This window comes from Buceros rhinoceros, unplaced genomic scaffold, assembly GCF_000710305.1.
Source record: "Buceros rhinoceros silvestris isolate BGI_N320 unplaced genomic scaffold, ASM71030v1 scaffold26232, whole genome shotgun sequence".
NCBI classification, from domain to species: domain Eukaryota; kingdom Metazoa; phylum Chordata; class Aves; order Bucerotiformes; family Bucerotidae; genus Buceros; species Buceros rhinoceros.
Window position 1 is genome coordinate 26541 of NW_010397564.1, and position 12048 is coordinate 38588.

The 12048-nt window shown below is 39.9% G+C and overlaps 1 pseudogene; it reads right to left on the reverse strand.

Annotated features, from left to right (window-relative positions):
- Nucleotides 1–3261: 3261 nt before the first annotated feature.
- Nucleotides 3262–12048, reverse strand: part of LOC104502347 — a 10516-nt pseudogene continuing 1729 nt past the window's right edge.

Here is a 12048-nt window from a genome sequence, read left to right on the forward strand (position 1 = left end):
CTACTTTTGAACCCAAATAATCTCAAAAGACTCCAGATTTTCTGGGTCTAGCGTCTGGTTCCTTGAGAAGAAAGGCTGATATGTGTGTTTTGAGATGCAAATTTTTATGACGTGTCGCTGTTTGTAACTTCAAGACCAGTGTAAAACAGCTGGGTTGGCATACGCCGAAGAACCCTCCAGTTTCCTGAGATCTGAGCGCTAGCTCGGAGATTTCAGTGTTACTGCGTAAAAGAAATACTCGATATCCCCTACAATGACAAAAGGTCAGAGTATTTCCAGGTTCTCAAACTTGAGCTCCAAATCTTGAGTGGTCGCTGCTGCTGCTGCTTGGCAGTACTTTGTAACGGGTTCTCCACTGATTTTAGAAACAAAGACTGTTCTCTTTAGAACAGTAATGCCTGCCCTGCTCAAATGTTATAAATAATTGTGACCCTCCTCTCCCAGTCACTTTTCATTGAAAATAAAGGTTTTCCAGCTTTCTCACCCTTTCCTTTTACTACATTAGAAACCTTGTTACAGGTATTTGGATTATCCGGATTTTGCTGTGAAAATCTTAATTGTTCATCAAGTAAGAAGTACGCAAATTTAAACTTGTTTATAGAATATTCTACTAGACTGGACTCTGCTAAGCAACCTCAGGCACCCTAAACCAATGTACTTCTTGGTTTAGCTGTGCTGAGCACTGGGCTGGGCTGCAATCACATCTGCCCTGTCCTCCAGCGTGATCCAGCTTTGCTGCAAGGGCTGGCCTTAAACAACCACCTCGTTCTCCAAGTCTGGTTAAACAAAAGCAAAAATGGGCTGTCACATTTTGATTTAAAACTCAGGTCCAAGTTTTACAAACCTTTAAGTTGGAGACTTAGTGTAATTAGGTGGATTAAACATTACATTTAAATTGCAAATACCTAATAACCTTAGTACTGGAGAACTTTGAACAACTGTTACACTGTTATAAGAAACACGCGTTAAGGAGGGGGGTTTGTAGTTCCAACATTTTCTCGTTAACTAGAGAGTTGTCCTAGAGCATTCCCGGTGTTTCCCTGCTCATGGCCATCATCTCAGTTTCATCTCAAGCTAAATAAAAACGCATACTTCCTTTGCAGCTTCGTTGGAGACCCGACCTTAATCTGGGAAGAATTACTGTACACCATGGGATGATGGACACCCCACCGGAGTTCCTATGCCAGGGCTCCTCCTGCCGTTCTGCCAGGTTCTTTAAGGTGAAGATCCTTTGACGTGAAGTTGCCATGGAGTTTTGGCATGAGGACCAAGCGGTATTCCTCAAAACGGGACTGTTAGCTGTTTGAAGATTACTGTGCTGTCAGGATTTCTCTTATATGGCCTAATGTTCTGTCATTGTTATGTGACATTATACCTACAGAAACTACTAATAAAGAATTTTGCTAGAAGTACTGATTTCTCTTTGCTTTTATAAAGTTTAGACCAACTCTCTGAAGTCAGGCTACCAGAATAAATACACTTTGAAAGCTATTTGAGTAACTAAAATGTTTAGTGTTCTGGGGAAAGTTGATTTATGTAGCACTTAGAACTTCCTTCTTTCCTTTTTGTAAACCGCTAATTTTCATGTTCCTGCTGCCCCTGAAGTCGGGGTCTGGAATCCTGAGTGCTCGGCCCTAGCAGTTGCAGGGCTGAGGTTTGCTGCACCTCTTCCTGGAGCCCAGGTGCTCACAAAGGCATAAGGCTCACCACATTTTAATGCGATGAAAACAATTTTTGGTTTCCAGTGTCCTCATTCCCCTGAAATTTTAAATTTGAAACAATACTCAGGAAAAAGACTTAGCAGAAAGAGAACAATCTAAATACTAATACCTGATTCTTTTTTTGTTTGTTTTATTAGTATATAATGATGTTCTTCAATTTTGTGCAGTCAATAGTAGCTACTTGTACCAACTAACTGTAAAAATTATTTTTGGAGTGCAGATGGAGACTGTTACCTGTCATCTCGTTACACAGTGCTCACTCAAGTGTTTCTCAAAACAGTTCAAAATGCAGAATCCAGTTTGCTGTTCTATTTCACATTAAGGATATTGAAAAATAGCAGCAGACTGTAGTGAGTCAAACAGCATTTCACAATCCTTGCAACCAAGAGAAAGGTTATGCTGCTGTGCACAGCTGCTCCGTATCAGCAAGCAGGAGAGTGAGAAGTACAACAGATCCCTTGGAACACAGAAGATACCCCACTCCGTGATGAAAGTGTAGGTTCAGGATCCACACCAATGATGTGGAGCAATACGTGGCGGGGCAGTAAGGAAGACAAAGCCAGGCTCTTCAGTGTTACCATGGACAGAACAAGAGGCAACAGGCACAACTTGACAGACATAAAAACGGTTTTACTCTGAAGGCTGGAACATGATGCCTAGAGAGACTGTGGAGTCTCCATTCTTGGTGATACTCACAGCCAACGGGACAAGGGCCTGAGCAACCTGCTTCAGGTAGTCAACCCTGCCCTGAACAGTGGGATTGGACTAGAGCATCTCCAGGGACCCCTTCCAACCTCAATCATTCTGTGACCCAAAAGTGTCCATAAAATGCACTACTTCACTGAGAAAAGAGTCACAGCGTTTGTATTCGTCATTCCAGCCAGACTAGGGAAGAATCTTGATGTAAGCTTTAAAAAGATGCACCTGTGAACCCCTTGGTATCTCTTACCATTATCACTGCAATATCTCCTAGTGACATGGTACCTTAGTAACAAAGCACTGACACATGTATGCAAAAACTAGTTTGTTTTTTTCACCAGCTAAAAATTAAAGGGCCTGTCTAGCTCAATCAAAGCTGCCGTACATTTTATGCTGATGCAGTTTATGGACTGCGGTTCCTATGGGATGCTTCGTGACTCACTGACAAGTTTGACAGAGCTTCCACAGAGCTCCCGGCACCTGCAATGCTTTCTGCCAGCAGTACACGAGCTGTGGGTTCTCACAGACAAACCAGCATTCCAGCTTACCTTGCCTGTCGCGTGGTGGTGGTGATGATGTGTGGTTCTTTCTCTTAAAGGCTCTCCAAACACAACAAAACCTGGCCCTGCTTCCACAGTGGAGGAATGTTCATTCCAGCGAGCACAGATGTTGCAAAGGATTGTCGCTTTGATCACGCCGCTGTCTGATAATAGACTCCTTGTATGCACTTGCTCTTTAGTTATTTCTGCTGTCACTTCTAAGTCCAGTTCCTTCTGATCTTTTTTCAGAAGTGAAAATTTTTTACATGAAAAGTACTCATTTAGCAAGAGTTTTGACAAATTCACTGTCTTCCTGTCACAAAGGGATGGTCCAGCAACTGCAGAGCAGAAGGGCATTCTTGGTGATCTCTGCACGGAGGGTTTGAAAAAATCGGCACATCAAATGAATATGCATGCCTGTGATGGAACTGTTTGTACAATTGAAATGCGAACACACTCATTTGTTTTCCTCATTTCTCCAGGCATTACTCATTTTTAGGGATTTTTTGGATAAAACTAGTAGAAAGGAAGGCAGAATTTATGGGAAGCAACTGTCTGAATTTATGAATTACAGAACTGAAGTATTTTATTATTACAGAAATCTTTCTTTGTTCCTCTAAATTCCTTGAAAAACTGAATAACTTGGCTAATGTGGCTGTTTCAGGTGCACCAAAAATGTCCGTCAGGAGGGTGACAATTAAATGCTTGACCCTGTGTCAATGTGACTGTTCTGTCATCTCCAATCAATGTCATGCCTGTTACGGAGCCCATACGGAATTACAGTACTGGAACTCCAATACTTGCTAGTCCAAGGGCTTTGGGCTTCTTCACCTCCAAGTTTGGAGAAAAAAAAAGGACTCCGATTTCTTAGATAATAAACTAATGGGGAAGATGGGATAAGGGAGGCATTGAAATTTAGGACATCTCATGATCGTACATTAAAACTTTGCTCCCACAGGCTCATCCTGACTTTTCAAAAGTTACATACTTTATTTGAAAAGGTAAATGCTTTATATCTCTATGTTTCCTTCTACCCAACAGTTAGGCGTCCACAGTTTTTTCTGGTTATTCTTACATGGTCCGCAGGAACTGTAACCATACCATAACAACTCTAACCCAGGGATTAGAAGTCAGGATTCCTGCCTCCAAGACCACTGCCATACCCACTAAATGACACGCTTCTCTCTAGTGCTCAAATCTGGGCTTTAGAGATATGTAAAAGGCTGCCATTCATTTTATAAAGACTACCCATAGAGGTGAGGAACATAGCTCCTGAAATTGAGAGTCTGTTTGAACATCTGGGACAAAGCTGATGTTTAAAACCAAACAAACACCACAAAAATAGCTCTTATACTGGGTGAATGCTAGTGTTTGGGGGGTTTTACAGGGAGAACTTTATGATTCCTGGACTGGCAGTGATAACAGACTTTTCCACTGCAGAAAGTAAGAATTAAGTGAAAGCTCTCTCAGTTAGAGTATTGTCCTCAAAACAGCTGGCCTGACATAGGCCAGACTCAGCCAAATCAATATTGGAACAGCAAGGCACATCAAAGGAATTCATCACACTTGTCTAAACCTCGGTGGTGCCATGTTTCTGCGTTAAAATTACAGGGGAAGTAAATGATGAGTGTAAGACCTACAGAAATAGAATTTGTGAGGGTTGTTTTATAACATTAGAGTAAAGCTCTTTTACCTACACTATTATTAAAAGGCTTTTCTGAAACGTTGAAAACCCCGTGCATTTACAGTACCGTCCCACGTACCATATAAGAGGTAACCCAAGCCCCCAGCAGCAATCGCTGCGGTACAAACAATCTGCATTTCTCCGGTCATTTTTCAGTTACGAATCTACATACCTGGCTAAGCATGCATGCACGAAACCCACGGCAGCAGCGGAGGATCGATCAGGTAGGGAAGGCATCAGTCCTCTGCGGGCCCCAATGTAGAACATGGCCATGGAAGCCAGTGGCAGTTTTCCTGTTGCCACCTCAAATACGGTGCAGCCAACACTCCAGATGTCTGATTTTCTTCCATACCCAGATTCATTTATAACTTCTGGTGCCATCCAGCACGGAGTTCCATGCACAGACCTGAGGATCTCACTCTGTGTGCCACTGAGTCTTACCCAAGCTAAGCGCCTGGCCAAAGTCTGTTAGCTTTACTACACCATTTGGCATGAGCATAACTTTATTGCCTTTGATATCTCTATGTACCACACGACTGTCATGTAAATATGCAACCCCTTGTAGAATTTGTTTTGCATATTTACAAAAGACAATTTCTGGCAATGGACCAAAAGGATGAGTAATACTAGAAACTGAGCCACCAGGACCAAACTCCATGAAAATGCTTAAAATGTTGCCTTCCAGACAAGTCCCTAAATAAGTTACAGTATTGATATGCTTCATTGTCTTCGAAAGATCAACTTCCTCATGGAACTTGTGATACTCCTTCTCTGTAGTGAGTTGATCTGAGCTATCCAAAACAAGCTCTTTTACAGCTATTACTTGCCCATGGCTTGTCAGACCACAGTATACCTACAATGAAACACGCACTTATTAAAACAAAACATGAAATAAACTACTTATTTTTTTTAAAGGCTGTCTTTGTGTTTGTCATGTTTGGTGCCTTATCATACAATCCAAAATATTTTAGTTCTTTGTTGAGTAGGACAACAGCTGGTTATAAGGTAAGATGTGGCTTGAGGACCACCAGCACATCTCTTAAAATATTCAGACATTAACTTACTGTGCCATAGGCTCCCTTTCCTAGGACTTCATCCCTTGTCCACGTGATAGGATCTTTGTTAGTTAAGCTGCTTCCTGGTGATTTAGTGGATTCCTCGAAGATTAGCAGCTCACTTTCTTCATTTGATGCCAAAAGGGCTTTACTGTAACTCTGCTTGGAAGATGATGGTCGGTGTGGGTAGGGATAAAAAGACTTCATATTATGCATACATTTTTAATAAGGAGTAATTTTTACCTGGCGTGACTCTTCTTTATAGGTTCATATATATATATAATCATAGACTTGTTTTGGTTGGAAGAGAGCTTTAAGATCACCAAGTCCCACTGTTAACCCAGTGCTGCTGAGTCAACGAGTACATATCCTCACAGCCCAGCCTGTCGATACAATTGTTACACTGACTAAGACTCAGTAAATATTTTCAAGTTTGTGTCACAATAGTGCGTAAGCAGAAGATTATGGCATGACATCTTTTCCAATGGACAGGAAGACAGACAGAAGGAACTCTTAGAAGAGCAGGATATATATCTGCTTACTACTTTTTGTTTTGTCATGTAGGTACAGTTTGCTGAAGGGTGAATATGACTATCGCCTTGCTCTAGGTAACGCAAGTAACCCAAGTCTGATAAAAACAATTTGGACATGACATCACAGGAAGAAGAGACTACTTGAGAAAGATGGTAATAATTACTCCAGCTTGTCTCCCTAGGAGAAGGGAGAATGGAGGTATAATTGGCACCTGTGTCTGCAGAAGCATAAGGAAATGCATCAACATGCAGTGAAAAAAAATTTCCTTATACATTTGTAATTTAAATAGACCAAAAAACTACCAGGGCCAAAAAGTAGTACTGACAGGTAAGCACCTTACTAGATGAAGGTTCTTAACTGACTTGAGGACCAGAATCTAAGCCTTCTGAGCTTGATGTTTTGATTAAACATTAATTAAACAGCCTTAAGTCTGTCTGATAAGCCAATAGTTGTAATTCATAGCTAGAAAAGTATCTTGTTGCACCCAGAGATTCAAGGAAATTGCCCTTTTAGATATACAAGAATGATTTGCAGTGTCTTTTCATGTTCCTTAGGTGTCAAGATCTCAAGAGCTTTTGCCTTGCCCCAGCATGTTTTCATACATGCACCTCAGTTAAAACAGCCTCTCCTTTTTATTCACGACAGTGTCTCAATTTACCCTGACCCATCTTACAAGCCTTGATAGATCTTCTTGTCGTGCCTTCATACCATCTGGCTTGTATCCTGACACACAGCCTCTAATGTGGGTATCCCTAATTGAGCACCAGAAGAATCAGTGGGCAGATAGACCAAGGAAAAGAGACTTGATCATTAACGAGCACTTGCTTCCTACTTTCATCCAAACTTGTGCTGAAGCATCACTCAAAGGAGCTAGAAGAAACAAGAAATTAATTTTACCTTCGCTAGAGCACTATTTGCTATTGCTCTGTCTCCATTCATCGTACTGAAACGTGGTTTTGCATTTTAGAACCTGTATTTTTTGTTCTTGAAGAGTTGATGTCTTTCTCTTCAAGCATGAGCAATTCTTTGGCCAGACAACAAAGCAGCTCATCGGTCACATCCTTATTATGAGCCCAGGACAAAATGGTTTGCCTTGTCTGGAAACTGGGGCTTGTAACAGTTTTTGGCTGAATCACTGAAGGCTGAGTCAACTCATTTGTCCAACCACTGTTCTGAGGTGTGTATGCACGGGACTGACACTGCAGGCTGTCTGAAAAGGACAATGCTTCACATTTGTTTGTAGACTAGGAGGAGGTGTGGTCCGACTCCAGGCCTTCGCAGCCACCCGTATCCACCCTGCACTGGGGTACGTGTCCTGCACTGGGCTACACATGCGTGTACTGCTGCTTAGAGCCACACATTCTGTGTAATCTTTATCACTGAACTGAAGAAGATTCTGGCTACGGGTAGCAGCTCTCTCATGGTTCAATATATCCTCACTGTCTAAAGAAACTTCTTTAAGAGTTGCTAAGTTTGAATTCGAAAAAAAAAATATTTTGCTTAGTTGATTGTGAAAGCTCTCCTAAAAAGGTAAGCGGGTGATCTGTGTCTTCCTGAAACAATGTCATGCTCCTTGAAGTGTTTATTTGAAAATCGGAATCTGTTACTACATTATCTTGCTCTGCGTTGCTGTCGTTCAACTCTGTACTTTGGTTCTTTGTCATTAAATCTTTCTGCTGTTGTTTAGCGACAGCTCTGGTCTTCTTTGGCTTCAAATATGGTCTCTTTTCAGTATTTCTTACTCAGCTGCTCTCTCTCCTCTTAGTGGAGGTAGATCTGCAGGTGCTGGCAGCACATATCCCAGATGGAGCAGAACATCTCCGTAAAAGCTGTTCTTGAGTTGATCAAGCTCACGCTTGTGGGAATAGACAGGAGTTCCAAACATTTCATAAATCCCTGGACCTTTGTCATTTGAATTGATTTTCTTGAACATGTCACTGTATTTCAGATCTACAAAATTTGAAACAGACTGTGCATATGGTACAGAAAGTGGAGTGACAGTTTTCTTTGAGATAACTGCATTTTTGCAGCTGCAGGAGAAACTTTGTTTTTTACATTTCTGAGCACTCTGAACAAAACGGTCTTTGTCTGCTAGAGGGTTTTTTTTCTCACACTTCACGGGAAGACACTTCAGATTCCCTGCGTGGCAGTTCCAAAGACGGGAAAATCTGACTCTTGTCATTACATTTCGTGAAAATCTCATCAGAAACAATTAAGTTTTGAGATATCTTTATCTTGCTACTCATTTTAGATTTTGATGAATATTTATTTCTATTCATCTTTATTTTACTTTCGTCATTTTCTTTGCGAGCAAGAACGTTGAAGCTCTGAGTAACATGAGGAGGCAGGCTATGAATGACACTTTTTTCTGAGGCACGTTGTTTAGCAGTGTGTGGTTCCCCAGCTGGTTCTTGTTCAGAGAATGTAAAGAGAACAACAGGTACAAGGTCACTTTGGTCTTTTGAAGTTGCTTCTGACATTGTTTCTTTTTCCATTTCAAATTCAGAGAGATAAACGTTGTTTTCTGTTTGCTTTTCAGAAGGATCTTGCACTTCTCCTCCGGGAATTACTGCAGCCACCGAATTATCTTCTAAGGAGTGGTAGGCCTCTATCTCTTCATTTTTACAGGAAGACTCTAAATCATGATTGCCAAGCCCAAAGTCCGCACTGGCAGCATCTTCATGTGGTCTATAACCCAGCATCACCTCTGTAGTATTTCCTTCTACTAGGCCAGTTCTACAGCAGTTCTCTCGCCTTCTCGCTCTTCTCGCCTTATTGTCAGCCCTCCAGGCACCTCCGTTGCTTGACGTCGTAAATGTTGTCTGAGCTGCAAATATTCCACACTTTATCAGAGCATTATTTGAGCTCAAGCAAGGATGCCTGTCGTCATAGAATCTGCCGTGGGTCATAAGGTCTATGTTCTGCTCATTCTTTTCTGTATTAGTAACCACACCAGCTCCCCTCCATTTTAAATGGCTTTGAATTTCTTTTTTGTTGCTAGGGTTCTTGCAATAGTTACTCGTGCTGAAGTAGTACAGCTCTTTCACTGGATTAAACTTGTCTGAAATAGTGGCCACTATAAGCTCTGATGACTTTGCAGTGTGCCTTTTTAATAGATTGTCTAACTGATGCTGATAAAATTTAGTCACTGGTTTCATAAGCTGAGGACTAGAGTTCATAATGTTCAAAATATTTCTGATGTTGGTGCTTTCATTGACAATGTTATCCTCTAGAGGAGCAAGATGAATTGTTCTCACACGCTGAAATGTCACTGGTGGCAAATGAAACTGCAATTTCCATAAAAACCATTAATGATGTACTACACAACAGCTACAGGTAAAATCTAATCACTAAGAACCAAGCAGACTAAGAAAAAAAAATCAGAAAAGGATTATTCTTTTATACATCCCCATATTTAACCTAATACGAATCGTAATACCAAAATCCTGAGAAAATACATTCTCACATCCATACTGAATTTTCTCACATCTGGAATTCTTTCTAAGTATTTCATAGTACAAAAAGTGGGATCCTTTGCTATAAGGCACAATTTAAATTTAAATCTCCATGATTTAAAACTAATAAGCTTTGTCGGCATATCCAAATCATCTTGTCAGTTATTAACTATGTCTCATGCCGTACGGCATATTTGCTACAGGATTGCAAAAGCTGGTGGTGGCTTCCTGTGGCAGTTTCTTTCTTGCTGTGCACTCTGAATGAGGGCCCCACTCTTCTGCTGATATTTAAAGGCTTTTGATGAAGTTCTCTAAGTGTGCTGACACCAGTAATTATACTCCCGATGGAGCTAGATCCCATGTAAGCAATTTTTAAAAAGCAAAAGCTAGATTACTCTAACAGAATGCTATTTTATCCTTGGAGAAAACAATTCTTATAAATTATTTATATGTTTTAAAATACATTATTATAAATCTAAATATAGATCATCAATATGTTTAGTCTTATAAAATTTCATAAACCATGTTATCTGGGCCACAGATTTAGGTCACAGAGTTTTAAGTACGTTGGAAGAGAGCACAGTCTGCACTTCACTTTCAGTGGAGTTAAACAGAGAGCTACCAAAGGCCATTTTTATATGGCAGGGAACACACAAGTCTGTTGGGGGGGGATGTATTTTATCATTCCCCCCTTCCTCTTTCCTACCCCATTAGTTGAAAGGCAAAGTCTGTCCTGAAAGAGAACCGATCTGAGAATACTTTGTAGTGACTATTGAGAGGAACAGTGAGAATAATTTTCCAAAAATAGTATTTCTGTTCTTTATTTTATAAGAAATGGAGAAAAAAAAGCTTGAATATACTGTATATTATTATGCAAATGGCTGCAATAGAAATAATCACACAGTCATATGCTCTGAGTACACATTTGCATGTCTATATTCAGCATCAGTCTGCAATCTGCAGGGCATTTTTGTTTGCATTCCAAGGGCAAACTGAGGCTTGGATGTGCCAGGAAAAGCAATGCGTGTGGGTTTGAAATTCACAGTTCCGAATGCTTTGTCTAGTCTGCGTGGCATTAAAATGAATGCTCAGAGCCTAAGACATAAGGTTAAGCTGTATTAAATCACACTGAGGTCAGCTGAATTATTTTTCTTAAACACTTCCCTCCATTTGAAATGTTTTTTTCCGTAGCCCTTTTCAGGATTTTGAACTCTTGCTACTACTTCCATACCTTCCTTTACTGTTTTCCTGGGAACGCCATTGTATTCTGTCGTGGGTTCACTAAAGCGTACAGCTGATTCAATGAGTTGATTCTTACGTACAAAGGGCTATTAATTAATAGCCATGAAGACCAAATCGTTTTCTTTTGTAAGTGTAACAGTTTTGCAGGAATCCTATTTATTCTTATCACAAAATTTCATGTCAAATATGCTTTATTTTTTATTTGCTAACACAATACATTTCAGGAATCATCTAATATCAAGACAATTCTTCAGTTCAGCTTCAGTTTTAAATTACTACTCGATACAAGAAAATTGGTTTGGTTTTTTTTACATTTAGCACAACTAGACATTGAAGATGTTTAACACATAAGATGCACATACTTTAACTTACCCCTCTCTATTTGAGTAGTTTTTGTATCTTTTTGAACTTCCAACCTTTTACCTTCAAAAATACCTGATGCAACATCTCACTGACAAATTGTTGATATATGTCCGAAGATTTGCAAACATAATGTATGTATTTATAAAATATATGTAAAAATACTGCATGTTCATCCCTAAAACTTAAGACTAAGCAGAGGAAACTACCTACGCTACTTCTGTACTTCCATTTTTAAGCATTTGATACTTTTAACAGTGTTCACTTTTATACATAATACCATCTTACCTCAGATCTCTTGTTCCTGGTTTTTAGTATTGTTATATTTAACCCTGAAAAATCAAAACAAATGAGATGTTCATTTAATATTCCTAAAAGACCACACTTTTCATTTATAAATTAATTTCAAACTGTACAGTTGTGGGGACCAGGAATCTGTGTGATATGTGGTTGCAGGACTACGCTATAAATCTGCTATGCAGAAAAAAGTTTTAAGTTGAAATTTAATTATGATACTGAACTTGACAATTAATTTTCTAGAGAAAACTATAAACCACAATAATTTAAAAATATTTTTACTTCAATAATTTAAGCAAACGTTTCTCCTCAATTTCAGATGTTCTCTAACTTCTAACTATGTGGCTAATATTGCCAGTATAAGGGAAAAAGGACAAGAGATGCCATCATGGCCCCACTCTGGCTACGAGAATTTCACTGTACATTTTGTGGCATCAGGCTCGTTACACAGAGTAGCAGGAA